Source organism: Pseudorca crassidens, chromosome 9, assembly GCF_039906515.1.
Source record: "Pseudorca crassidens isolate mPseCra1 chromosome 9, mPseCra1.hap1, whole genome shotgun sequence".
Taxonomy (NCBI): domain Eukaryota; kingdom Metazoa; phylum Chordata; class Mammalia; order Artiodactyla; family Delphinidae; genus Pseudorca; species Pseudorca crassidens.
This window is the reverse complement of record NC_090304.1, coordinates 85,150,540-85,178,496: the sequence shown is the minus strand read 5'-3', so window position 1 is coordinate 85,178,496 and position 27,957 is coordinate 85,150,540. Positions and strand designations below refer to the sequence as shown.

The 27,957-nt window shown below is 37.0% G+C and overlaps 1 long non-coding RNA gene and 1 other non-coding gene across 2 annotated transcripts; both read left to right on the top strand.

Annotated features, from left to right (window-relative positions):
- Positions 1–2,773: 2,773 nt before the first annotated feature.
- LOC137230820 (uncharacterized) lies at positions 2,774–9,597 on the top strand. Its single transcript, XR_010946269.1, has 2 exons — positions 2,774–2,957; positions 9,353–9,597. It is a non-coding gene; the product is annotated as an uncharacterized lncRNA (long non-coding RNA).
- Positions 9,598–14,913: 5,316 nt separating this feature from the next.
- Positions 14,914–15,019, top strand: LOC137231392 (U6 spliceosomal RNA). Its single transcript, XR_010946514.1, has one exon. It is a non-coding gene; the product is annotated as a U6 spliceosomal RNA (small nuclear RNA).
- Positions 15,020–27,957: the final 12,938 nt, after the last annotated feature.

Below are 27,957 nucleotides of genomic sequence, written 5' to 3'. Positions count from 1 at the left end.
GGCTCCATTTTGGATGCCTGAACCACAATTACTCAATTTTGATTTTTAAATGCATTTTTTCTTTAATGTTTAAAGCAGATGTGCAATCTATGTTTGATAGTGCATAAGACAGGCTATTTTAGTTAGCATAAAGCTCAAGCCAAATCAAATATAAGCCAGAATGACTTCCATATACCTCAATATGTGAAAATTTCTTTCATCACAGTTTCATCTAGAACATTAGCCAGTTACTGGAAACTAACACAACATTGTAAATCAACTATACTTTAATAAAAACAATTAGCCAGTTATATACACTTGCAGGAATTTGTCACATCAGGAGATGTTTTCGTCTCCCAATCATTAGATCATTTTAAAGTAAAGCATTGGAAAGAGCACAGTCTTTGAATTCACAGATTGTATTTTGCTTACTAATATGTGACCTCAGACAAGGTACCAAACTTTTGTGAGTCACAATTTTCTTAGCTGTAAAAGTAGAGTATAGTATCTTCTTTGTAGGAAGAAGATTACATTAGATATTATTTAGATATCTTGTGTTTAATTAGATAACAGTGCCTGGCAGTTAGTAAATACTCAGTAAGTGGTACTTAATATTATTATGACATAAGTAAAGGGTTTACAATGCTTGAAACATAGTAAGCCCTAAAAAAAACCCTGTTAAGGGTTGGTGGTGGGTAATGCTGCTGCTATTTCAATGCTTATCTTTTAAGAAAGAATAAAAAACACCTTGTGAAAGTTGGGGGATTCTTTTTTGAAAGCAGAGGAAAGAGAATTTCAGATTCGTTTGCTCCTGAAGATACAGTGTATTTCTCAAAATGCAAAGCCTTGAATTACAATATCTGAAACACTTATTCAATTGTGGATTTCTGCACCAACCCCAGACCAACTGAAATGGAATCTCCAAGGGTGGGGTCTGGCTTGCTATATTTTAAATCAGCTCCTTCGAAGATTCTTATACTCACTAACATTTGAGAACCACTAATTTACAACTTACTCGAATGCCAATCCACAGGATTTGCATCTCTAATATTATGAAAGATTTGGCACTGGTTGGACTGAGAAGTTCACACATTTTTACTTTCTCAGAGGGATCACAAAATTCTCACCCTCATCTCCTTGAACTACAAATTTACATTCTTCCCTTTCTTTCCAAGGAAAACTCTCTTTGCATTCCCACCCTCCATTTTTAGTCAGTTCCCATGCTGGATCTATCGATTCTCTCACAAACAAGTTTGCTTCTTTGTATCTGCAGATTCAGACCTGATTTACAGCCCCACTTAATAAAAGTTTTTTTGTTTTTTTTTAACATGAGGTTATAGCTTGTATGCAAGATTTCTATTTTGACACATTTTCAGAAAAATTTTGGAGCTGTCATTCAAGTTTTAATAGCTTCAGAAGCATTAAACATCAATAGATTTTTCCAAATTATGTTCCCATTTGACACTCACCTTTTTCCTGGCAGCCAGACTGTACCCCAGGGTAGAAAATCAGCATATAGCAGTTTTCACTTTAGACCTCATATTTTAAAAACTCAGAACTTTGTTACTCTCTGCCTGGGTAGGTAAAGTGAAAATTTATTCACTATTCTCAGCAGTAGCCATTTCATCCAGGGTCTGCACAATGTGATATCAGTCTGGAGGCAGTGTTCACAGGCTCCAGCCTATGCTGTCTGATGCAGATCCAACTGTGAATTACTTCTCTTCCAACCACTTACACATTTTATGTTCTTCTGACACAGCTTCAAAAGAACCATGAAGTAAAAACTCTATTTTCAATACATGCTCTGTCTACAATGATAACACGTATAGTGAAACTCACCACCCATGAACTTACATACATTCTGCTGAACCCTAAGACAATTTGTCTTCACAATGTAAACTTTTCAGATGTGCAGAGTTTTCATGGTGATTATCTAACAATTAAACCCCAAAACTGCTCCTGTTCTTTGCTATATATCCCTTGAACTTTCCATCTTCATTCAGAATGACAGGGCATTTATAGTGTCTTAAAATCAATTTTGATATTTCTCTGTGTGTGGAAGAGCAACACTTGGAATCAGGTGATATTGTAAGCACCCTCCCTTTATAAAATGAAGTATAGTTGATTTACAATATTGTGTTAGTTTCCAGTATACAGCATAGTGATTCAGTATTTTTGCAGATTATACTCCATTTTAGGTTATTACAAGATAATGTGCTATACAGTATATCCCTGATGTTTATCTATCTTATATACAGTAGTTTATATTTGTTAATCCCATACCTCTAATTTGTTCCTTCCCCCTTCCCTCTCCCCTTTGATAAGCAGAAGTTTGTTTTCTATATCTGTGAGTCTGTTTCTGTTTTGTATATATAGTACATTCATTTGTATTTTTTTTCTTTTTAAAAATATTTATTTATTTTTGGCTACATTGGGTCTTTTTCTCTTTTTTTAACATCTTTATTGGAGTATACTTGCTTTACAATGGTGTGTTAGTTTCTGCTTTATAACAAAGTGAATCAGCTATACATATACATATATCCCTATATCTCTTCCCTCTTGCATCTCCCTCCCTCCCACTCTCCCTATCCCACCCCTCTAGGTGGTCGCAAAGCACTGAGCTATCTCCCTGTGCTATGCGGCTGCTTCCTACTAGCTATCTATTTTACACTTCGTAGTGTATATATGTCCATGCCACTCTCTCACTTTGCCCTAGCTTACCCTTCCCCCTCCCCATGTCCTCAAGTCCATTCTCTAGTAGGTCTGTGTCTTTTTTTTTTTTTTTGCGGTACGCGGGCCTCTCACTGTTGTGGCCTCTCCCGTTGTGGAGCACAAGCTCCGGACACGCAGGCTCAGCGGCCATGGTTCACGGGCCCAGCCGCTCCGCGGCATGTGGGATCTTCCCGGACTGGGGCACGAACCCGTGTCCCCTGCATAGGCAGGCGGTCTCAACCACTGCGCCACCAGGGAAGCCCCAGGTCTGCGTCTTTAATCCTGTCTTGCCCCTAGGTTCTTCATTGCTGCGCACGGGCTTTCTCTAGTTGCAGCGAGTGGGGGCTACAGTTCGTTGCGGTGCACAGGCTTCTCACTGCGGTGGCTTCTCTTGTTGTGGAGCATGGACTCTAGGCGCACAGGCTTCAGTAGTTGTGGCTCACGGGCTCTAGGGTTCAGGCTCAGTAGGTTTGGTGCTCGGGCTTAGTTGCTCCATGGCATGTGGGATCTTCCTGGACTAGGGCTCGAACCCATGTCCCCTGCATTGGCAGACAGATTCTTAACCACTGTGCCACCAGGGAAGCCCCCATTTGTATTATTTTTAGATTCCACATATAAATGATATTTGTCTTTCTCTGACTTATTTTACCAAGCATAATTTTTTCTAGGTCTATCCACGTTACTGCAAATGACAGTATTTCATTCTTTTTTATGGCTGCATAATATTCCATAATATTTCAACATTTTCTTAATCCAATGTTCACTCAGTTTTCTTCCATGTCTTGGCTATTGTAAATAATGTTGCTATGAACATTGGGGTACATGTATCTTTTAGAATTAGTGTTTCCATTTTTGTCTGGATATACCCAAGAGTGGATTTACTGTATCATATGGTAGTTCTATTTTTAGTTTCTAAGAAACCTCCATATTGTTTTCCATAGTGGCTGCACCAATTTCCACCAACAATGTACATGGGTTCCATTTTCTCCACATCATCTCCAACATTTGTTATTTGCAGGCATTTTGATGATAGTCATTTTGACAGGTGTGAGGTGATATCTCATTGTGGTTTTGATCTGCATTTCTCTGATGATTAGTGTTGTTGAACAGCTATTCATGTGCCTATTAGCTACCTGTATGTCCTCTTTGGAGAAATGTCTATTCAAGTCTTCTGCCCATTCTTTGATTGGGTTGGGTTTTTTTTTTTTCGATATTGAGTTGTATGAGCTGTTTGTATATTTTGGATACTAACTCCTTGTTGCTTTCACCGTTTGCAAATATTTTCTCCCATTCTGTAGGTTTTTTCATTTTGTTGATGGAAAGTTGTGTTTCCATTTTCACTTGTCTTGGGGTATTTTCTGACTTTGTCTTTGATCTCATCATTGATTCACTGGATTTTTAGTAGCAAGTTGTTTGTTCTCTTACCGTTTTTCTTTCTGTAGTTGATTTCTAGTTTCATACCATTGTGGTTGGAAAAAAATGCTCGATATAATTTCTATCCTCTTAAATTTGTTGAGGCTTATTTTGTGACCTAGTATATGATCTACCTTGTAGAACATTCTATGTACTCTGGAAATGAATGTGTATTCACCTGCTTTTGGATGTAATGTCCTGTAGATATCAATTAATACCAACTGGTTTATTGCATTATTTAAGAATACTGTTGTCTTATTGATTTTCTGTCTGGTTCCTATGTCTATGATGTCAGTGGGCTGTAAAGTCTCCTACTATTATTGTATTATTGTCAATTTCTCCCTTCATGTCTGTTAGTATTTGCTTTATATATTTAGGTGTTCCTGTATTGGGTGTGCATATGTTAAGGAGTGTAATATCCTCTTCTTGTATCAATCCCTTTATCATTATATAATGCCCTTCTTTGTCTTTCAGTACAGGCTTTGTTTTCAAGTCTATATTGCCTGATCTGAGTATTGCTACCCTCACTTTCTTGTTTCTGTTTGCATGAAATATCTTTTTCCATCCCCTCACTGTCAGTCCTTGTGTGTCTTTCACCCTGAAGTGAGGCTCTTGTAAGCAGCATATAGATGAACCTAGGTTTTTTATTCAGTTAGTCACCCTATATCTTTTGATTGGAGCATTTAGTTCTTTGACATTTAAAGTTATTATTGATAGGTATGTACTTACTGCCATTTTAGTCCTTATTTTCCAGTTGTTTTGTAGTTCTTCTGTGTTCATTTCTTTCTGTTTTGCCACTTGTGGTATGATGATTTTATTTTGTTGTATGCTTGGGCTCCTTTCTTTTGTTTTTTTTTGTGTATCTATTGTAGGTTTTTTATTTGTGGTTACCATGGGGTTCATATATGATGAACGATAATTATATCTACTTGATTTAAACTGATAGTCATTTAAGTTCAAACACATTCTAAAAGATCTATATTTTTTAGCCCCCTCACCCTCATTTTGTGTTTTTGATATCATATTTTACGCCTTTATGCTTATTCCTTTACTGTTTATTGTAGTTATAGTTTCTTTTACAACTTTTCTCTTTTAATCCATGTACTGGCTTATTTAAGTGATCTTCAATCCTTTCTATATATTTTCCTTTTCTACTGTGATTTTCCATTTTGCCTGAGAAGTTCTTTATCTCTCCTATTCTATATTATAATCTTGCTGGGTAGAATATCCGAGGTTGCAGGTTTTTACCTTTCAGCACCTTGAATATATCATGCCACTCCGTCCTGGTCTGTAAAGTTGCTGCAGAGAAATCAGTTGATAGTTTTATTGAGATTTCCCCTGTATATGACTTTGTTTTTCTCTTGATGCCTTTATTTTTTTTTCAAGAGGGTACTAAATCATTTAATGATGACACATGATAATGGATGATACACAGGCTTCATTCCCATCTATGACTTTATCTGGTACCATAATTCAATTTAGATATATTGCATAGGATGTGCCAACAATCATATTCATAACTAAAAAACTCCATGACTTTGCTTGGGTGACCCTTTTAATTGTGAACTGCAGGTCACAACACAATAACTGTCAGTTCAACTACACCAAGATTTCTGAAGACAATGGCTTCTCCACTCAAGCAGGTTGTAAATAAATTTCAAATGGAACTTGGTATGTTGATGCCTTTAGAATTCTCTATCTTTAACTTTTGCCATTTTAATTATGATATATCTTGGTGTGGGTGTTTAGGTTCATCTTTTTTGGGACCCTCTGTGCTTCCTGTATCTGGATATGTTTCCTTCTTTAGGTTTGGGAAATTTTCAGCCATAATTTCTTCAAATACATTTTTTATCATTTTTTCTCTCTCTTCTCCTTTTGGAACCCCTATAATGGGGATACGGCATGTTTAAAATTATCTCACAGATCTTGTATGCTGCCTTCATTTTTTAAAATCTGTTTTTCTGTCTGCTGTTGTGATCGAGTGATGTCCATTATTCTGTCTTCCAGATCACTTATGCATTCTTTTGTGTCATTTAGTCTGCTATTTATTGCTTCTAGAGTGCTTTTTATCTCAAATATTGAATTATCTATTTTTAATTGGGTCTTCTTGATATCTTCCAGTTGATTTATTACCAATACTTGAATTCATTGTCTGGTAGACTAATTATCTCTGTTTCATTGTTTCATTTTGTTTTGTTTTTTCCTTGCTCTTTCAATTGAGATCAGTTCCTCTGCCCTTTTGTTTTATTTAACTTTCTCTGTCTCTATGAATTTAGAGACAGCCACCTATTGTGGTTTTGAAAGGGTGTTCTTATGTAGGAGTATTCCTATGTAGACTGTGTGTCCCCCATGCCTTTGGGGGGAGGGCTGGATATGATGTGGATGCCAGTCACCTCTTTCCTCAGGTCTGCTGACTGCTATCATCTTGGTATGGGGTGTGGCTGGCTTTGGAGGAGCTAGAGAGTTCTCATAGTGTGAGGTGGGACATCCTCTCTAGTCAGTGGCTATCACCGCCATGTTAGGGGTGGCGTTTGCTCCCAAGTTGCTTAAGCAAAGCCCTGAGGGTTGGGCTTGAGCTGGCTCTGTTCCTTTTAAGTGTGTGTTTTTTCCTTCTCCCTTCACTGCGACTTTGCCCCAAAGGAGGGGAGTGCTGATGTAACTGGGGCTTGTGTGCTTACAGAGGTACGCCTGTTTAAGTGTCTTTGGCTCTGCTCAGATGCAGCCCATGGTTGTGTCTTTTCCTCTGTTCTGTCCACCTGAGATCTAGTGCTAGCTTGTGGCATGGAGTAGGCAGAGCTGGAGCATTCACTTGGCTAAAACTGGGGAATGTGGTGTGGAGGCTGTGGAAGTTCAAGTGGCTACACTGCTGTCAGAAGTGTAGGCTGCTTCTATGGCACTGTTTAAGTGCCAGTAATGGCCACGGCCAGCCCACCTGGACAACACCTGGGTTCCTGGGTTGCCTCTGTGTTCCTAGATCCAGTCTTTTCCCTGGTCCTTGCCAAGCTGTGGCTTGGAGTGAGTGGGACTGGGGTGTTCACTTCACTCAGACTGTGAAGCAGGGTGGAGGCAGCAGCTGCTAGGACAAACCTCTCTCTGCCCTGTCTAGGGCAATCTAGCAGCACCTTCTCACTCCCCAAGGGTGGAGTCTAGGCTTCTTCAGCCTTTCTATCAGTCCCAGTGGTTCCCCAAGTAGCCAAGAGAGGTTGTCTCCTATTTGTAGGACCCCAGGACTGGGATTCCCAGTCTGTGGTTTGACTATCTCACTCCTCAGGGCAAGTGTCCACCATTTGATCTCCCTTTTCCTCTGAGTCCCCTCCCAGGGACACATGTCCCAACCCAGTACTTTTCTTTCCATTCTACCTGATCATGTGTGTACCTTTCTTATAGTCTTTGTTGTATAGGAGTCCTCTGCCAGTTTCCAGTTAATTTTCCATGAGTATTGTTCCATGTGTAGATGTATTTTTGACATGTTTGTAAGGGGAGGTGACCTCCATACTTTGCTGTCTTGATCTCTCTCCTCTGTCAGGCCTTTTTTATAAGTCACTACTTCCATCTGCACTCTGTCAGAACGACTGGGGTCATATTCATATAGCAGACTAACCGAATAAGTGGAAAGCTAAACTTGTAAGATTTTATTTTGACACATGTGATAATATCATCAAACCTTGATTTTGGAAATGAGAGACAGCCATATATAATTTGAGAGAGTGCCAACCTGAGATACATTATACCATATGTCACTGACTTTATTGATGATTTTGGACCAGTTCATTTTGAATGTCACTTATGAAAGATCATATCTTTGATTTTTAATATTACTGGCAGTTATTCCTGACTCATAAAGCATTCTCTGCCTGAAAAAGATGTGTATAAAAAATATATTTCCCTTGAAGATCTCTGCAGTTGGTTCCATCTTCCCTTTTCCATCTTTTCCTGGTATTTTCTGTGTCCCAAATATGCTTATTCTGATACCATAATGATTAATATGGACTTTTAGCTCAGGCTGCATTTAATCTGCAAACTCGTCCCCTCAAATAAAAGGATGTTCCTTCTACCTACAATGAAAAGGTAAAGCAAGCACAATGCTTCAGACCTAGATGTAAAGACCACATGACTACTCATATATGGAGATGAGCATGAAAGGATATCTTTTCTGGGAGAAAATGATGCAGTAGTATATTTTGATAAGTGCTATTTTTTATTTGTAAGTCAAATAAATTGGCACACATTCTTTTGAATATCTTATCTCACATATATACAACTGAAAGTGTTGATTGTGAGGCTATCTATGACCAGGTTTCTCTTGCCGTGGACTGGAAAATATGTTGGCACATCATCCTGACTGGATGTCCAGGCCCCTCTATTTAATATTCAGCTTTCTAATAGTACAATTACCTGAAAATAGTGGGCTCAGAGGTGCTTGAATCAGAAGGCTGCCAAATCTCTCACTCTTTTTTGTGGTAGTTTAATAATAAACACTTTAACTTTTATTATGGCTGGAAGTAGAAAGAGAATTTTAGCAAGTGTTGAAATTTTAGCTGTGTGGAGGAATAAATAGCCCTGTGACCTCTGAGATTTCCTGCAATATCACTGGATGGTTTCCCTGAGAATTTTCTTTACAACTCTCAGATGCTAAAACCAGTTGCTTACAGATCTCTTTCCTTACTCTCAAAGAACATGATCTAAATATGAATCATCATAGGCACCAAGATCTTGACTAGAAAATCCTCCTCGTGACACAGTATCCTATTGCTTGAGAGATGCCAAGGGAATTCTTTCCACAGTTTGTTCCTCATAAGAGGGCATAGTGGAAAAAGCAGGGCTTTGACAGCAATTAAACTTAAGTTTTAATCCTGAGTGAGCCACTTATTAGCTTTTGATCTATGACAAGTAAGTTAAATTTCCTAAGCCACGACTTTCTAATATAAAAATGGAGATGATATCACCTACTTCAGAAGGTAGTGGAAAAAGTAGGAATAGTGCATATAAAGCACTCAAATATAGATATTCTATATAAATTATAACTTGTAATTATGAATTTTAGGTTGAGTCTTGTTCTTAGAATGGAGCACCATTTCTATATACAAGGTAAGCTTTTGAGAATTAAATGCCCCACCAAGTTTCACATGCTAATCAATGCATTTGTGTGTTGGAGGTAGGGGTATGCATGAGATAAGACAAGAATAAGAAATAAGATGCTGGGACTTCCCTGGTGTTCCAGTGGCAAAAAATCCTCCTTCCAATGCAGGGGACACAGGTTCGATCCATGGTTGGGGAACTAAGATCCCACATGCTGCAGGGTAACTAAGCCCACGCACCTCAACTAGAGAGAGAAAACCCACACACCACAACTAGAGAGAAGCTCAAGCACCACAACGAATGATCCTGTGAGCCTCAACAAAGATCCCACATGCTGCAACTAAGACCCGACACAGCCAGAAAGAAGAAAGAAAGAAAGAAAATATTAAAAAATAAATAAGATACTTATTTTCATATTTTTGGTAAAATTTTAGTATTCTCTTCCACCTTTCCTTTCTCATTCCTTTTTTCTCATTAAAAAAATATATATATGTTAAATAATATAGTATTTAAAGTATACTTTAAAACCAAAAGTAATACATCAATGCATTTTTATTTAAAAAATGAACACAAACATCTTTGTCATTCTGGTTTTTTTCTGACTGGGGAAATTCAAAATAGCTGCTACTATAATGATGAAATGCTAGCAAGTAAATAACCAAGGCTGGCTCTCCCTGTTAGAAGTAAAAATTGTATTAACTATTCTCACGCATTAACTATTACATATGAAGTTTAGAGTCAGTTTTTCAAATTTTACAAAAATTGAAATTTTGATTTTAATTACATTGATTTATAAATTGATTTTACAAAATGTAATACCATTTAAAGATTAAATACTTTCAGCCATGAACTTGGTGCATTTCTCCAAATTTCTTAGTATATTTTTAAAAAAATGTCCTTCAGTAAAATTTATACAGTTAACCCTTGAACAACATGGTGGGGTGTAGGATTTCCTCCTTGCAAGGATTTCCTCCTTGCAGTCAGAATCTTCACATTCATTGCTCCTCTGTATGCACAGTTCCACATCCAAGGACTTAACCAACACTTGCATTGTGGCATTGTGTAGTACTGTAGTATTTACTATTGAAAAAAATCCATGTATTAGTGGACTCATGCAGTTAAAAAAGTTAACTGTAGTTTTATTTAAAAGATCTTATATATTTCTCTTTTTAAAAGTTTCATAATTACTTTATTTTTAAAATTGAAGTATGATCAAAATAAAACATTAATTTCAGGTGTACAACATAATGATTCAATATTATTTTTAGATATTATGAATGGTCACTACAATAAGTCAACATCCTTCACCATACATGGTTACAATTTTTTTTCTTGTGATGAGAACTTTTAAGGTTTACTTTCTTAGCAACTTTCAAATATACAATAAAGTATTATTAACTATAGTCATCATGCTGTACATTACACCCCTATGACTTTTTTTTTTTAATGACTTTTATTTTATAACTGGAAGTTTGTACTTTTTGACCTTCACCCATTTTGCCTATCCAGTCTCTGGCAACCATTAAGCTGTTTTCTGTATCTTCTTTTTTTCTTTAGATTCCACACATAAGTGAGATCATACAGTATTTATTTGTCATTTTCTGTCTGACATTTCATTTACCATAATGCCCTCAAGGTCCATTCATGTTATTATAAATGTCAAGAATAAATTCTTTTTTCTGAATGAATAATATTCATATATATGTATATAACATTTTTTTTTCATTTATCCATTGATGTAAACACCACTTAGATTGTTTCCATATTTTAGCTATTGTAAATAATGCTGTAATGAACATGGGAGTGCATACATCTTTTCAAGTTAGTGTTTTTATTTTCTTTGAATAAATACCCAGAAGTGGAATTGCTGGATCATATGGTAGTTCTATTTTTAATGTTTTGAGGAATCGCCATACTGTTTTCCATAGTGGCTGCACTAATTTACCTCCCCACTAGCAGTACACAAGCATTTCCCCAAAGGTTTTGTATATCTGCTATTAGATTTATTCCTACATATTTCATAGTTTTTTGCAATTATGAATGGAATATTTTTCTATTAATAAAAAAATTAATATTGCCATGAATAGTATGTTTATTTTATTTTTTTAATAAATTTATTTTTTATTTAAATTTTTGGCTGCATTTGGTCTTTGCTGCTGCACGCGGGCTTTTCTCTAGTTGCAGTGAGCGCGGCTACTCTTCATTGTGGTGTGCCGGTTTCTCATTGGGTGGCTTCTCTTGTTGCAGAGCATGGGTTCTAGAGTGCAGGCTCAGTAGTTGTGGCGCACGGGCTTAGTTGCTCTGCAGCATGTGGAATCTTCCCGGACCAGGGCTTCCCATGTCCCTGCATTGGCAGACAGATTCTTAACCACTGTGCCACCACAGAAACCCAGTATGTTTATTTTATATCCAGCCACGTTACTAAACTCTTGTTAGTTCCAGGAGTTTGGTAGTTGTTGCTTTGGAATTTCTAGGTGGACAATCACGTATCAGGCTAGTAGTGATGTTTCATTTCTTCCACTCCAATTTGTATAGCTTATGTCCTTTTTATTCATGTTGCATTGGTTAGGTTCTCCAATAATATGTTGATTAACAGTGATAATAGAGGACATCCTTTACTTGTTTTTTTACCTTAATGTGAATGCTTCTACACGTTCTCCTTTAGGTATGATATTTGATGTAAGCTTTTAGCAGATGACTTTTATCTGGTAAAGAAAGTTTCTTTTATATTCTGAATTTGTTAATTAAAAAATTCAGGGTATAGTTTTACTTTATCACATGCTTTTCCAGCATCTATTGAGATGATCATATAGTTTTTTTCTCATTTGATCTGGTAAATAATTAAGCTACTTTTATTCCTGGGATATATCCTACTTGATCACAATATATTACACTTTCACTATACTATCAGAGTTACCTTACTGTCTTATTTAGAATTTTTGCCTTTGTTCATAAGGGGGACTGGTTTTTCTTTTCTTTTCTTGTGTTGTCCTTGTCCACTCCAGGTTTGGTAATAGAATAACACTAGTCTTATAAAAGTTGGATAGCTTTCAATTTTCCCTTTATAACTTGTAACATTTTATGTAACATTGGAATTATCCTTTATTGAGAATTTCATTGGTAAAATTGTCTTGGTGGAATACAATTATTAGGAATAGATCTCAGACTATACAATTTCTTATATGATTACTAAGTTATCTAGATATTCTATTTTATGGGTCAATTTGTATAAATTATATTTTATCTTAAAATTTTTTATTCTTCTTGGATTTTAAATATATAGGAAGTAAGGAACTCAGACCAATACTTGTGAAAAATAGCTAGGAAAGCTGAAAAAAATATAAAAAAAAATAAGTTTGTAGATTTTAGGTAGCTAAGAAGGGAGTGAAGAATTACAAGGTCAAGATCATGGAGGAAAGGGAAGCCCAAGAAGTGAACTCAATATTTGGGAGTTTTCTTTCCCTATTAGTTTCTAGATTATGAAGTGACTGAGAGGGTGAGTAGTGTTTTAAGCAGCCTTTAGGACCTAAAGGAATAAACATTTGAATTCAGAGTCCTTCAAGAAGAGGAGTAAGCTCCTAGTCTTTGGGTAAACTCTCAAAATATTACCCTAGAAGTAAGATAAACCAGAAGTAAATTGGCCTTCATAGTAATTGAAATCCAGATTTTTATTCAATCTGACAATCTCTGTTTCTTAATTTGTATGTTTGGACCATTTACATTTAATGTAATTATTGATATGGATTTAATACTATCATTTAATACTATCATTTTATTATCTGTTTTTATACTGTATTATACTATTTTTTATTATCTGTTTTCTATTGGCCCCCCTTTTTGTTTTTCTGTTTCCATTTTCCTGTGAATGCTGTGTATTCCATTTAAATTTATCTATTGTCTTTTTGATTATATATCTTTGAATAATTATTTTAGTAGTTTCTCTGGGGACTGCAACATACAAAATTTCATGGTGTATTTAGAGTTAATATTTTACCACTTCAAATGAAATGTAAAAATCTTATAATCATATAGGCCATTTTATCCTCCTTTATTTATACTGTAGTTGTCATATGTATTGCATACACTGAAAACCTCACAATGTTATCTTTTTGCTTTTCATAGCCATACACGTTTTAAAGAACTTAGAGAAAAAATAGCTTATTTATCTAGACATTTACCATTTCTGTTGCTCTTTCTTCATTCCATGTATCATTCTGATATCATTTCCCTTCCCCCTCAAGAACTTCCTTTAACATTTCTTTTAGGGTAATTCTGCTGCCAACAGATTCCCTTAGTTTTCCTTCATCTTAGAATGTTTTTGTTTGCTTTTATCCTTGAAGGATATTTTCACTATATATAGAATTCAGGGTTGACCATTAGTTTCTTTCAGCACCTTAAAAATATTCTACTGTCTTCTGACCATAATAGTTTCTTATGAGAAGTCTGCAATTATTCAATTTGTTATGCTCTATACACAATGTTTTATTTCTCTCTGGTTGCTTGTAAGAATTTTTTCATTATTTTTGGTTTTCAGTAGTTTGGTCATTATGATTGTTGTTTTCTTTGAGTTTATCTTATTTGAAATTCACTGAGCTTTTTGAATCTGTAATGTCATGTCCTTCAACCAATTTGGGATGTTTTCAGCAATTATTTTTTCAAAACATTTTTCTGCATCAATTTATTTTTCTTCTTCTTTTTGGACCTTAGGAACAAAAATATTAGACCTTCTGATATTTTACTACAGGTCTCTGAAGCTCAGTTCAATTTTTTAAAAATTGCTTTTCTATTTGTTGTTCAGATTTAATGGTTTCTATGCATCTATCTTTAACTTCACCTACTCTTTCCATTCTGATATTAAACCCATCAGTAAATTTTTGTTTTAGTTATTTTACTTTTTAATTTTAAAAGTTTCCATTTAGTTCTTGTTTTATAATCTCTATTTCTTTGCTTTGATTTGCTCAAAAATGACCACATACACAGATTTAGGGGATCTATTTCTCCAGCTCTCTCCTTTCTATAATTTCCTGAATATATTTTAGCCCTTTTCATCGTCCTTAGAAAGCAGAAGTGTTGGCCTCTCCATGCTGTTACACACTTTCCATAACTGGATCTGCCTTAGGAGCAAAGGGTAGAGAGAAAATAGAAAACAGAGTATTATTTCCCCAATACTCAAGACCATAGGAATTCCTTTTCCCAGTTCTTCTGTAATAAAGGACTTTCTCTGACTTGTAGGTGCCTGCAAGATCATGACTGCTGCTCTCTTGCAAGAGTGCAGCTTCATGACTTGCCACAGGGCATGGTCAGGAGATTAGTAAAAGAAAAAATGGGGGATAACCAGCACATTTACAATCCTGCAGGGCCCCTTACCTGGTCTTCTAACTAGAAAAAGAAAGTTTATATTGGAGCTTTTCTGTTCATACCTGCTGTGCAGTTCTGGGATTTGGGTTGCCCTACAGTCTAAGTTAGGAGATATGGGCAGAAAAACAAAACCCAGGAAATTCACCACTGTAATGATTGTTATATGAGTTTTGAGAAAGTGATAGCAAGTTTATTCATTTTAGCCAAGACAAGAAGTCCTTGAAGTCTAGATTTGAATCATGTAATCCCTGATTGGCTTAAGGTGAAACAATATTGTTAGTGCCACAGTAGTCTGGCAGAGCAAATGAAAACTCTAACAAGAGAAACTTTCTATCATAATCCTAAGCTTCACTTTAATTTAAAAAAATTTTCGTGCTTGCTTCTGTGCACATATATTAAAATTGGAATGATACAGAGAAGGTTAGCATGGCCCCTGTGCAAGAAAGAGATGCAAATTCACGAAGCGTTCCATATTTTTAAAAAAATTTCATATGCAGTATCTGGCACTCAATAGAAAATAAATAGATACATGAAGAGAAAAGGCAAAGTAATCAAAAATAAGAGAATGATGTTCTTGGGTTAGAAGAATCAATATTGTCAAAATGACTGTAGTACCCAAGGCAATCTACAGATTCAATGCAATCCCTATCAAATTACCAATGGCATTTTTCACAGGATTAGAACAAAAATCTTAAAATTTGTATGGAAACACAAAAGACCCAGAATAGCCAAAGCTATCTTGAGAAAGAAAAGTGAAGTTGGAGGAATCAGGCTCCCTGACTTCAGAATATACTACAAAGCTATAGTCATCAAAACAGTATGGGGGCTTCCCTGGTTAGGCAGTGGCTGAGAGTCTGCCTGCTGATGCAGGGGACACAGGTTCATGTCCTGGTCTGGGAGGATTCCCACATGCCGCGGAGCAGCTGGGCCTGTGAGCCATGGCCACTGAGCCTGTGCATCCAGAGACTGTGCTCCGCAATGGGAGAGGCCACAACAGTGAGGGGCCCGCGTACCACAAAAAAAAACCCAGCAAAAAAACAAAAAAACCAGTATGGTACTGGCACAAAAATAGAAATATAAATCAATGGAAGAGGATAGAAAACCCATGCACCTATGGTCAATTAATCTACAACAAAGCAGAGAGGACTATACAATGGAGGAAAAACAGTCTCTTCAATAAATGGTGGTGGGAAAAATGAAATTATAACACTCTTAACACCATACTCAAAAATAAACTCAAAATGGATTAAGGCCCTAAATGTAAGACTGGACACTATAAAACTCTCAGAGGAAAACATAGACAGAACACTCTCTGACATAAATCACAGAAATATCTTTTTCAATCCATCTTCCAGAGTAATGAAAATAAAAACAAAAATAAACAAATGGGACCTAATTAAACTCAAAAACTTTTGCACAGCAAAGGAAACCATAAACAAAACAAAATACAACCTGCAGAACAGAAGAAAATATTTGCAAAAAATGAGACCAACAAGGAATTGGTCTCCAAAATTTACAAACAGCTCATGAGGCTTAATATCATAAAAACAAACAACCCAATAAAAAATTAGACAGAAGACCTAAATAGATATTTCTCCAAAGAAGACATACAGATGGCCAAGAGGCACATAAAATGATGTTCAACAGCATTAATTATTAGAGAAATGCAAATAAAAACTAAAATGACATATCACCTCACACCAGTCAGAATGGCTAGCATCAAAAAATCCACAAGCAATAAATGTTGGAGAAGGTGTGGAGAGAAGGGAACCCTCTAACATTGTTGGTAGGAATATAAATTGGTACAGCCACTGTGGAAAGCAGTACGGAGGTTCCATAAAAAACTAAAAATAGAGCTACCTTATGACCCTGCAATCCCACTCCTAGGCATATATCTGGAGAAAACCATGGTCCAAAAGGATACATGCACCCCAATGTTCATTGCAGCGCTGTTTACAATAGCCAAGACATGAAAGCAACCTAAATGTCCATCAACAGATGAATGGATAAAGAAGTAGTACATATATACAATGGACTATTGCTCAACCATTAAAAAGAATGAAATGTCATTTGCAGCAACATGGATGGACCTAGAGATTGTCATACTGAATGAAGTAAGTCAGACAGAGAAAGACAAATATTGTATGGTATCACTTATATACAGAATCCAAAAAAAAGTGATACAAATGAACATATTTACAAAATAGAAACAGACTCACTGACTTAGAGGATGAACTTATGGTTACCAGAGGGTAAGAGTATGGGGAGGGATAGTTACACAACATTGTTAATCAACTATACTCTAATATAAAATAAAATATTTAAAAAAATAAGATAAACAACAGACAATAAAGAAGAGCCACAGAGAGTATAGCTAATGGAGTTATTAGACATGGACTTTAAAATAATTCTACTTAAAATGCTCAAAGAAAAATTACACATTGTTATGAAGTTGTCCCTTGTATTCTCTCATAGCTTTTAATAGTCTTTGTATCTGCAATTTAGTCTTCTTTTAAAAGGATTGCCAACTTATTGTTTCCATTAATGGGTTGAGTGGAGCTTGAGTTATTTGTATTAGAATATGAGGAAATCATTTTAGGGCTTCGCTGGTGGTGCAGTGGTTAAGAATCTGCCTGCCAATGCAGGGAACATGGATTAGATCCCTGGTCCGGGAAGATCCTACATGCTGGGAAGAAACTACTGAGCCCGTGCACCACAGCTACTGAGCCTGCACTCTAGAACCCGTGAACCACAACTACTGAGCCCATGTGCCACAACTACTGAAGCCCAGGTGCCTAAAGCCCATACCCTGCAACAAGAGAAGCCACGACAATGTGAGGCCCATGCACCACAACAAAGAGTAACCCCCACTTGCCTTAACTGGAGAAAGCCCACGTGCAACAACAAAGACCCAACATAGCCAAAAATAAAAACAAACAAATTAATTAATTAATTAACAAAACAAACAATAAAACCCCCACAGAGCTTCTCAGGAACCAGTCTGAAAACCACCTAGTAGTTCTTAATTTTAAAAAAAAAGATCTTTGCATTTGTGGAAAGTGCAATACTCCAATCAAATCATCTTGCAGTCAGCTTTCAGTCCTATGGTCAGGAAGCATTAATACAAGAACATAGGATGGTCTTCCCTGGTGGCGCAGTGGTTAAGATCCCACTTGCCAATGCAGGGGACAGGAGTTCGAGCCCTGGTCCAGGAAGATCCCACATGCCGCAGAGCAACTAAGCCCATGCGCCACAACTACTGAGGCTGCGTGCTGCAACTACTGAAGCCTGTGCACCTTTAGCCCGTGCTCCACAAGAGAAGCCACCGCAATGAGAAGCCTGCACACCACAAAGAAGAGTAGCCCCAGCTCACTGCAACTAGAGAAAGCCCGCGCATGGCAATGAAGACCCAACTCAGCCAAAAATTTAAAAATTAATAAATTAATAAAAAAATCTAACTTGAGGGTTGGCAAACTTTAAAAAAAAAAAAAAAGAACATAGGAACTAGGGCGCCTGCCGGCCGCTGGTGGGGGACTCTGACACCCAAAGAGATGGGAGGAACCCCAAAGTGAACTGGTAGGATGTAGGCAGACTAAGCGGGGAGGAGAAGTGGAGGCCAGACAGGATCAACATTCCTGAAACTGGGGAGATCAGGAGAGACAGGTGAGAGGGGCCCTCCCAGCTCAGAAGAGCAGGAGAGGAGAGGAAGGTGTTTGCCCCACCCACTCGAGCCCAGGAAGCCTGCTGTGCTCCTAGGTGAGGTCCCTGGCCATCTGAGACAAGGGGTGGGGGGCACACCTGTGCCCCTTCTGTTCCTTGAGCCTAAGCCCCACCTTCCACAGCCCCTAGGGTTTTTCCAGCCCTGTGGTTCCTGAGCATTGGCCTCACCCACCACCCAAAGCTCGCCTTGCTTAGGCACTGCCCTCCACAGCCAAGGCCTATCCCCCCATTTTTTTTTCTTCCTCCTCTTTATTACTACTGTGGTACTGTTGTACCTTCCGGTTTTTGATTCATCTATATTTTTATTTTTATATTCTTCCTAACATGGCTGTTAGTTTCCTAGTCTACTTTTATTCTTTACTTTGTTATTGTTGGGTTTTTTCTTTTTTCTTTTTTTGGCCACCCCAGGTGGCTTGCAGTACCTTGGTTCATGAGCCTGGGAATGGGCCAAAGCTCCTGCAGTGGGAGCTCTGAGTCTGAACCACTGGATTAACAGAGAACCTCAGACCCAGGGAATTTTCATCAGAGTGAGGTCTCAGAGAGTTCCTCATCAGCACCAAGACAAAGCTCTATTCAATAGCATACAAACCCCAGAGTTGGAAACCTCAGGCCAAACAACCAGTAAAACAGGAATACAATCCCACTCATAAAAAACAATGTGGGCAAAAAAATATGTCACAGATGAAGGAACAAGGTAAAACCCCACAAGACCAGGTAAATAAAGAGGAAATAGGCAATCAACCTGAAAAAGAATTCAGAGTAATCATAGTAAAGATGATCCACAATCTTGGAAGTAGAATGTAGACACAGATTGAGAAAGTAAAAGAAATGTTTAACAAAGATCTAGAAGAACTAAAGAACAAACAGAGATGAACAACATAATAACTGAAATGAAAAATACACTAGAAGCAATCAATGACAGAATAACTGAGGCAGAAGAATGAATAAGTGAGGTGGAAGACAAAATGTAGAAATAACTGCCCAGGACCAGAATAAAGAAAAACGAATGAAAAGAATTGAAGACAATCTCAGAGACCTCTGGGACAACACTAAATGCACCAACCTTCAAATTATAGGGGTCCCAAAAGAAGAAGAGAAAAAGAAAGGGTCTGAGAAAATATTTGAAGAGATTATACTTGAAAACTTCCCTAACATGGGAAAGGAAATAGTCACATAAGTCCAGCAAGCACAGAGAGTCCCATACAGGAAAAACCCAAGGAGATACACAGCAAGACACATATTAATCAAACTAACAAAAATTAAATTAAAGAAAAAATATTAAAAGCAGCAAGGGAAAAACAAAAAATAACATACAAAAAATCCCATAAGGTTATCAGCTGAAACTCTTCAGGCCAGAAGGGAGTGGCAGGATATACTTAAAGTGATGAAACAGAAAAACCTACAACCAAGATTACTCTACCCAGCAATGATCTCATTCAGATTCGATGGAGAAGTCAAAAGCTTTTCAGACTAGCAAAAGCTAGCAGAATTCAGCACCACCGAACCAGCTTTACAACAAACGCTAAAGAATCTTCTCTAAGTGGGAAACACAAGAGAAGAAAAAGACCCACAAAAACAAACCCCAGACAATTAAGAAAATGGTAATAGGAACATACATATCGATAATAACCTTGAATGTAAATGGATTAAAGGCCCCAACCAAAAGACACAGACTGGCTGAATGGATACAAAAACAAGACCCCAAAAAAAACAAGACCCATATATATGCTGTCTAAAAGAGACCCAATTCAGACCTAGGGACACATACAGACTGAAAGTGAAGGGATGGAAAAAGATATTCCATGCAAATGGAAATCAAAAGAAAGCTGGAGTAGCAATACTTGTATCAGATAAAATAGACTTTAAAATAAAGACTGTTACAAGAGATAAGGAGGGACACTACCTAATGATCAAAGGACCAATCCAAGAAGAAGATGTAACATTTATAAATGCTTATACAACCAACATAGGAGCATCTCAATACATAAGGCAAATGCTAACATCAAGGAAAGGAGAAATCGACAGTTACACAGTAATAGTTGTGGATTTTAGCACCCCACTTTCACCACTGGACAGATCATCCAAACAGAAAATAAATAAGGAAAAACAAACTTTAAATGATACATTACACAAGATGGACTTAATTGATATTTATAGGACATTCCTTCCAAAAACAACAGAATACACATTTTTCTCAAGTGCTCATGGAACATTCTCTAGGATAGATCCTATCTTGGGTCACAAATCAAGCCTTGGAAAATTTAAGAATATTGATATCATATCAAGCATCTATTCTGACCACAATGCTATGAGATTAGAAATCAATTACAGGAAAAAAAACTGTAAAAAACACAAATACATGGAGGCTAAACAGTGCACTACTAAATAACCAAGAGATCACTGAAGAAATCAAAGAAGAAATTTAAAAATACATAGAAACCAATGACAACAAAAACAAGACAATCCAAAACCTATGGGATGCAGCAAAAGCAGATCTAAGAGGCAAGTTTGTAGCAATACAATGTCACCTCAAGAAACAAGAAAAATCTCAAATAAACTATCTAACCCTACACTTAAAACAACTAGAGAAAGAAGAACAAAGAAAACCCAAAGTCAGTAGAAGGAAAGAAATCATAAAGATCAGAACAGAAATAAATGAAGTATAAATGGAGAAAACAGTAGCAAAGATCAATAAAACTAAAAACTGGTTCTTTGAGAAGATAAACATAATTGATAAACCCTTCACCAGACTCATCAGGAAAAACAGGGAGAGGTTGCAAATCAATAAAATTAAAAATGAAAAAGGAGAAATCACAGCTGACACTGTAGAAATACAAAGGATTATAAGAGATAACTACAAACAACTATATGCCAATAAAATGGACAACCACGAAGAAATGGACAACTTCTTGGAAAGGTACAATTTTCCAAGACTGAACCAGGAAGAATTAGAAAATATAAACAGGCCTATCACAAGTAATGCAATTGAAACTGTGATTAAAAATTTTCCAACAAACATGAGTTCAGGACCAGATGGCTTCACAGGCAAATTCTAACAAACATTTAGACAAGGGCTAACACCAATCCTTCTCAAACTCTTCCAAATAATTACAGAGGGAGAAACACTCCCAAATTCACTTTACGAAGCCACCATCACCCTGATACCAAAAGCAGACAAAGATATCACAGAAAAAAAGAAAATTATAGACCAATATCACTGATGAACATAGATGCAAAAATCCTGAACTAAATACTAGCAAACAGAATCCAACAGCACATTAAAAGTTTTATAACCCATGATCAAGTGGGATTTATCCCAGGGATGCAAGCATTCTTCAATATACTCAAATCAGTCAATGTGATACACCACATTAACAAATTAAGGAATAAAACCATATGATCATCTCAATAGATGCAGAAAAATCTTTTAACAAAATTCAACACCCATTTATGATAAAAACTCTCCAGAAAATGGGCACAGGGTTTCCTTGGTGGCACAGTGGTTAAGAATCCACCTGCCAGTGCAGGGAACACCGGTTCAATCCCTGGTCCAGGAAGATCCCACATGCCGTGGAGCAACTAAGCCCGTGTGCCACAACTACTGAGCCTGCGAGCCACAACTACTGCAACCCACATGCTTAAAGCCCATGCTCCGCGAAAAGAGAAGTCACCACAGTGAGAAACCTGTGCACCACAATGAAGAGTAGCCCTTGCTCACCACAACTAGAGAAAGCCCATGCACAGCATCTAAGACCCAATGCAGCCAAAAATAAATACAATAAATACATTTATAAAAGAAAAAGTTTAAAGAAAATAAAAATGGGCATAGAAGGAACCTACCTCAACACAATAAAGGCCATATATGACAAATCCACAGCAAGCGTCATACTCAATGGTGTAAAACTGAAAACATTTCCACTAAGATCAGGAACAAGACAAGGATGTCCTCGTATTTCTTATTCAACATAGTTTTGGAAGTCCTAGCCACAGCAATCAGAGAAGAAAATGAAATAAAAGGAATACAAATTTGAAAAGAAGTAAAACTGTCGCTGTTTGCTGATGTCATGATAATATACATAGAAAATCTGAAAGATGCCACCAGAAAACTACTAGAACTAATCAATGAACTTGGTAAGGTTGCAGGAAACAAAATTAATGCACAGAAATCTCTGGCATTCCTATACACCAACAATGAAAAAGCAGAAAGAGAAATTAAGGAAACACTCCCATTTACCATTGCAACAAAAAGAATAAAATACCTAGGAATAAACCTGCCTAAGGAGGTGAAAGACTTGTACTCAGAAAACTGTAAAACACTGATGAAAGAAATCAAAGGTGACATGACATAAACAGATGGAGATAAATACCATGTTCTTGGATTGGAAGAATTGGATTACCAAGATCTTGGATTAGAAGAACTGTGGAAATGACTATACTACCCAAAACAATCTACAGATTCATTGCAATCCCTATCAAACTACCAATGGCATTCTTTACAGAATTAGAACAAAAAATTTTACAATTAGTAAGGAAACACAAAAGACCCCGAATAGTCAAAGCAATCCTGACAAAGAAAAACAGAGTTGGAGGAATCAGGCTCCCCGACTTCAAACTATAGCACAAAGGTATAGTAATCAAGACAGTGTGGTAATGGCACAAAAACAGAAATATAGATCAATGGTACAAGATAGAATGCCCAGAGATAAACCCATGCACATATAGTCAACTAATTTATGACAAAGGAGGCAAGAACATACAATGGAGAAAAGACAGTCTCTTTAATAAGTGGCGCTGGGAAAACTGGACAACTACATGTAAAGGAATGAAATTAGAACAATCCCTAACACCATACACAAAAATAAACTCCAAATGGATTAAAGACTTAAATGTAAGGTCAGACACTATAAAACCCTTAGAGGAAAACATAGGCAAAACAGTCTTTGACATAAACCACAGCAAGATCTTTTTTGACCCACCTCCTAGAGTAATGAAAATAAAAACAAAAATAAACAAATGGGACCTAATAAACTTAAAAGCTTTTGCACAACAAAGGAAACTGTAAACAAGATGAAAAGACAACCTTCAGAATGGGAGAAAATATTTGCAAATGAAACAACAGACAAAGGATTGATCTCCATAATATACAAACAGCTCATGGAGCTCAATATCACAAAAAACAAACAGCCAAATCAAAAATAGGCAGAAGATCTAAATAGACATTTCACAAAAGAAGACATACAGATGGCCAAGAGGCACATGAAAAAATACTCAACATCACTAATTATTATAGAAGTGCAAATCAAAACTACAATGAGGTATCACCTCCCACCAGTCAGAATGGACATTATCAAAAAATCTAGAAACAGTAAATGCTGGAAAGGGTGTGGTGAAAATGGAACCCTCCTGCACTGTTGGTGGGAATGTAAATTGACACAACCACTGTGGACAACAGTATGGAGGTTCCTTAAAAAACTAAAAATGGAACTACCATATGACCCAGCAATCCCACTACTGGGCATATACCCTGAGAAAACCATAATTCAAAAAGAGACATGTACCACAATATTCATTGTGGCACTATTTAGAATAGCCAAGACATGGAACCAACCTAAATGTCCATCGACAGTTGAATAGATAAAGAACATGTGGCACATATATACAATGGAATATTACTCAGCCATAAAAAGAAACAAAATTGAGTTATTTGTAATGAGGTGGGTGGACCTAGAGTCTGTCATACAGAGTGAAGTAAGTCAGAATGAGAAAAACAAATACCGTATGCTAACGCATATATGTGGAATCTAACAACAACAACAAAAGGATACTGATGAATCTAGTGGCAGGGCAGGAATAAAGAGATAGACATAGAAAATGAACTTGAGGACATGGGGTGGGAGGGCAAAGCTGGGGTGAAGGGAGAGTAGCATCAACATACATATACCTCCGAATGTAAAATAGCTGGCTGGTGGGAAGCATCAACATAGCACAGGGAGGTTGGCTCCGTGCTTTGCGATGACCTAGAGGGGTGGGATAGGGAGGATGGGAGGGAGGGTATATGGGGACATGTGTATGCATATGACTGATTTGCTTTCTTGTGCAACAGAAACTAACACAGTATTGTGAAGTAATTATACTCCAATAAAGGTCTATTAAAAAAAAAAGAACATAGCATTGCCATTTCGCTGAAGTTTGCTTATAATAGCGATAACTTAAAAAAGCACTTTACATTAAGTTATTCAGAGCAACTTTCTTAAAATACATTCTTTTATGTAAAAAAATTCAGTACAAAAATGAAAATGTATTTCCCCTCTCACGTCTCCTTTCTCGCTACAATGTCCAGTAATAATTGTCCTTTGCTATTCATGGGGGATTAGTTCCAGGACCCCTGCAAAATCCAAGGATGCTCAAGTTCTTTATATAATGTGGTGCCTCTGTATGGATCCACATCTGTGGAGTCAACCAACAGCAGATCGAGTGCATTTTTATCCCTTCTGTTTAAACACTTTATTTACGGTTATGTGATTAAATAATCACAACACATATTCTAATTTTTTAAAAATGTGATTTGGAATCTCCATAAGACTATGAACAGATTTTTCAGCAGAAATTTTGTAGGTCAGTTGTGAGTGGCACCATATATTCAAAATGCTTAAAGAAAAACTTCCAACCAAGAATACTCTACCTAACAAATTATGAAGGAAATAAAGAGTTTTCCAGACAAGCAACAGCTTAAGGAGTTCATTACCTCAAAAATCAGCATTACAAGAAATGTTAAAGGGACTTCTTTAAGCTGAAAAGAAAGGCCACGCTAATTAGTAACAAGAAAACATATGAAAGTATAAATCTCACTGGTAAAGGTAAATATATAGTAAAAGCAATAGATTAATCACTTATATAGCTAGTGTGAAGGTTGAAAGGCAAAAGTAGTAAAAATAACTATAACTACAACAATTAGCTAAGGGATACACAAGGTAAAAAGATATAAAATGTGACATAAAAAACATAAAACATGAAGGGGAAGAGTAAAAAATGTGATTACATGGGTATGAGGTACATCTACATTCAGATGTCTTTAGCTAAAATCTCAAGAGATAAGTATGTTCCATGCACATAGTTGCTTTTTCTCTTTCTTCTCAAAGGGATTTCAAATCTGGTAGGGCATGAAGTCCTATGATATATCCTTTCATCAATCCCACCATCTCTCTTTATTTTACATTCTATCATTACTTCTGAAGGACTTAATTGTGATCTAAACAAGATATAAAATCTGGGCTTCCCTGGTGGTGCAGTGGTTGAGAGTCTGCTTGCCGATGCAGGGGACACGGGATCGTGCCCCGGTCCGGGAAGATTCCATATGCCGCGGAGCAGCTAGGCCCGTGAGCCCTGGCTGCTGAGCCTGCGTGTCCCGAGCCTGTGCTCTGCAACAGGAGAGGCCACAACGGTGAGAGGCCCGCGTAACGCAAAAAAAAAATTTTGTTTCTCAAAAAACAAATAATATAATTGGTTGCAGCTATAAAATGAATGACACCATATATAGCACTGTGGGGGAGTGGTGGTGAGAGCAGTATCCTGCATTTAAGGAGACAGACTCTTTAAATGGCATGAGCCTTTCTGGAAATTTTCTAGCTTTATTTGGGCTCCCTCAGGAGATTCACTTCATACCTGAATGTGTGAACAGACGCATGCATGGCAGAGGGCGCCCCAGTATAACACAAGAGCCCCAGGGCCACTGATTCTTGGTTGCCCTGCGGATATCTGTTCAGTGGACATCTGGTGAGTGCCAGGTACCTATATACTTTAGGCACTTTGGACACAAGATGAATTTGGCTAACTTCCTGCTCTCAAACTTATATTCAGTCAAGTAGGGGAGATGAGAGTATGTGTCAACTAAAAATAAAAGCTAACATTTATTTTCTACTTACTAAGTTTCACACACTATGCTAAGGGTTTTGCCTTCAATCTCATCTATTCTTTGTAAGATTTCTTCAAGCTAGGTACAGTTATTATAGCTGGCATCACACTGTGAGAAGTGCTATAATTGAGGAATGAGAGTGATTGGGAAGAAATAAGAAAGATTTAAGTTAGAGAGGGAGTTAGAGAAAGAATAAAGTGACATTAGCTATTTACTTCTTTGCTTTTTCCTCAACTCTGAGCTGGCTGAGTGCACAGACTGCATCTTGTTCAGTTTCAAAACCTCATAACCTACCCTCAATAAATATCTCAGGAAAAAATGAATGATGTTTGAGCTGGATTTTGAATGTTGAGTAGATTTTCACAAAATAGGAAAGAAAAAGGGGACTTTTAGTCAGAAGGTGAAGCATAAAAAAGGCAGTGAGACATGACTGTGATATACTTAGGGAATGTCAAGTAATTTGGGTGAGGGAATATCAGGATACAAGGTAGAGAGTGGGAGAAGCTGGAAAGTAGATTGGTGTCTCAGCTATTGCTGTGTAACAAACCACCAAAAATGGAGTGGTTTAAACAATCAGTATTCATTACTGCTTATGAGTATACAGGCTAATTTGGGGGTTCTGCTGATCTGGACCAGATTTGGTGATTTCAGCTGAGCTTGGTCATAAATCTATGGTGTTCTGATGGGTAGGCTGGAGGCTGGCTTGCCTAGACTGGCCTCATCCTCACATGTGGTTGGCTGGATGTTGGATGGGTGGATAGAAGTGATTGTGCCACGTGTCTCTCATCATTTGGTAGCCTAGCCTAGGTTTGTTCACATGGCAGTGGCAGAGCTCCAGAAAATGAGTGGAAGTAGGTAAGGTCTCTTGAGACCTGAGCTTGGTATTGGTACTCTGTCATTTCTGCCACAATCTATTGTCCAAAGAAAGTCACAAGGCTAACTTAAATTCTAAGCGTGGGGAAATTGACTCCACCTGTTGATTGGATGAGCTGCAAAGTCAAATTGCAAAAAGGATAGTGATAAAAGGGGTGAAGAATTGGAGATATGTTTGCTCTCAATCTCTTACAGCTTTGATTAGATACCATCTGAATACCAAGTATGAACTTTATTTTGTAAAAACAGGAAGCTCTCAAAGTCATGACATAGATTTGGGTTTTAAAAAGATATCTCTGGTAGTAGTATGATACACAGTTTGAAGGGAGGAGTGATTAAAAGCAAGGTGCCTATGAGGTGCATAATGCAATAGTCCAAGATATTATGGGTTTAAACAGAACCCTATGACTTTAGTTCATTCCAACTAATCTGACAAGTTAGATCAAGACCACCTCTTCTATTCACTGCCCCACCAATTGATTTTGTGTAATTAATCCTTAATTAATTAAAGATTTAGTTTAAATATGTGAGGATATAAATTAACTTAGATGGTCTCTAAGTTTCTTCCCTTTATTGTTTCCATTATTCTAAAATAAGAACTTGTCTATGGATATTCCAAATGGCTTGCAGACAAAATACTGTCTGAAAGATTTTTTCTTATAAAAAGAAATGTGGGTTGTGGGAATCAAGGAAGATTTTTGAGCAAAAGAAAAATATGATCATAGATTCCACTGGGAAGTTAAATTTCACAATGAAGAGTAGGATAGATTGATGGGTGAAGGTTATGTTGAAGGGAACCATTTGGAGCCCATAGAAATAGTTCATATGTGAATCATAAGGCCTGAATTAGACAGTGGGTGGGCCCTGGGAGTGGATAGGGAGGAATGTATCTACGGGGTAATTCTAAGATT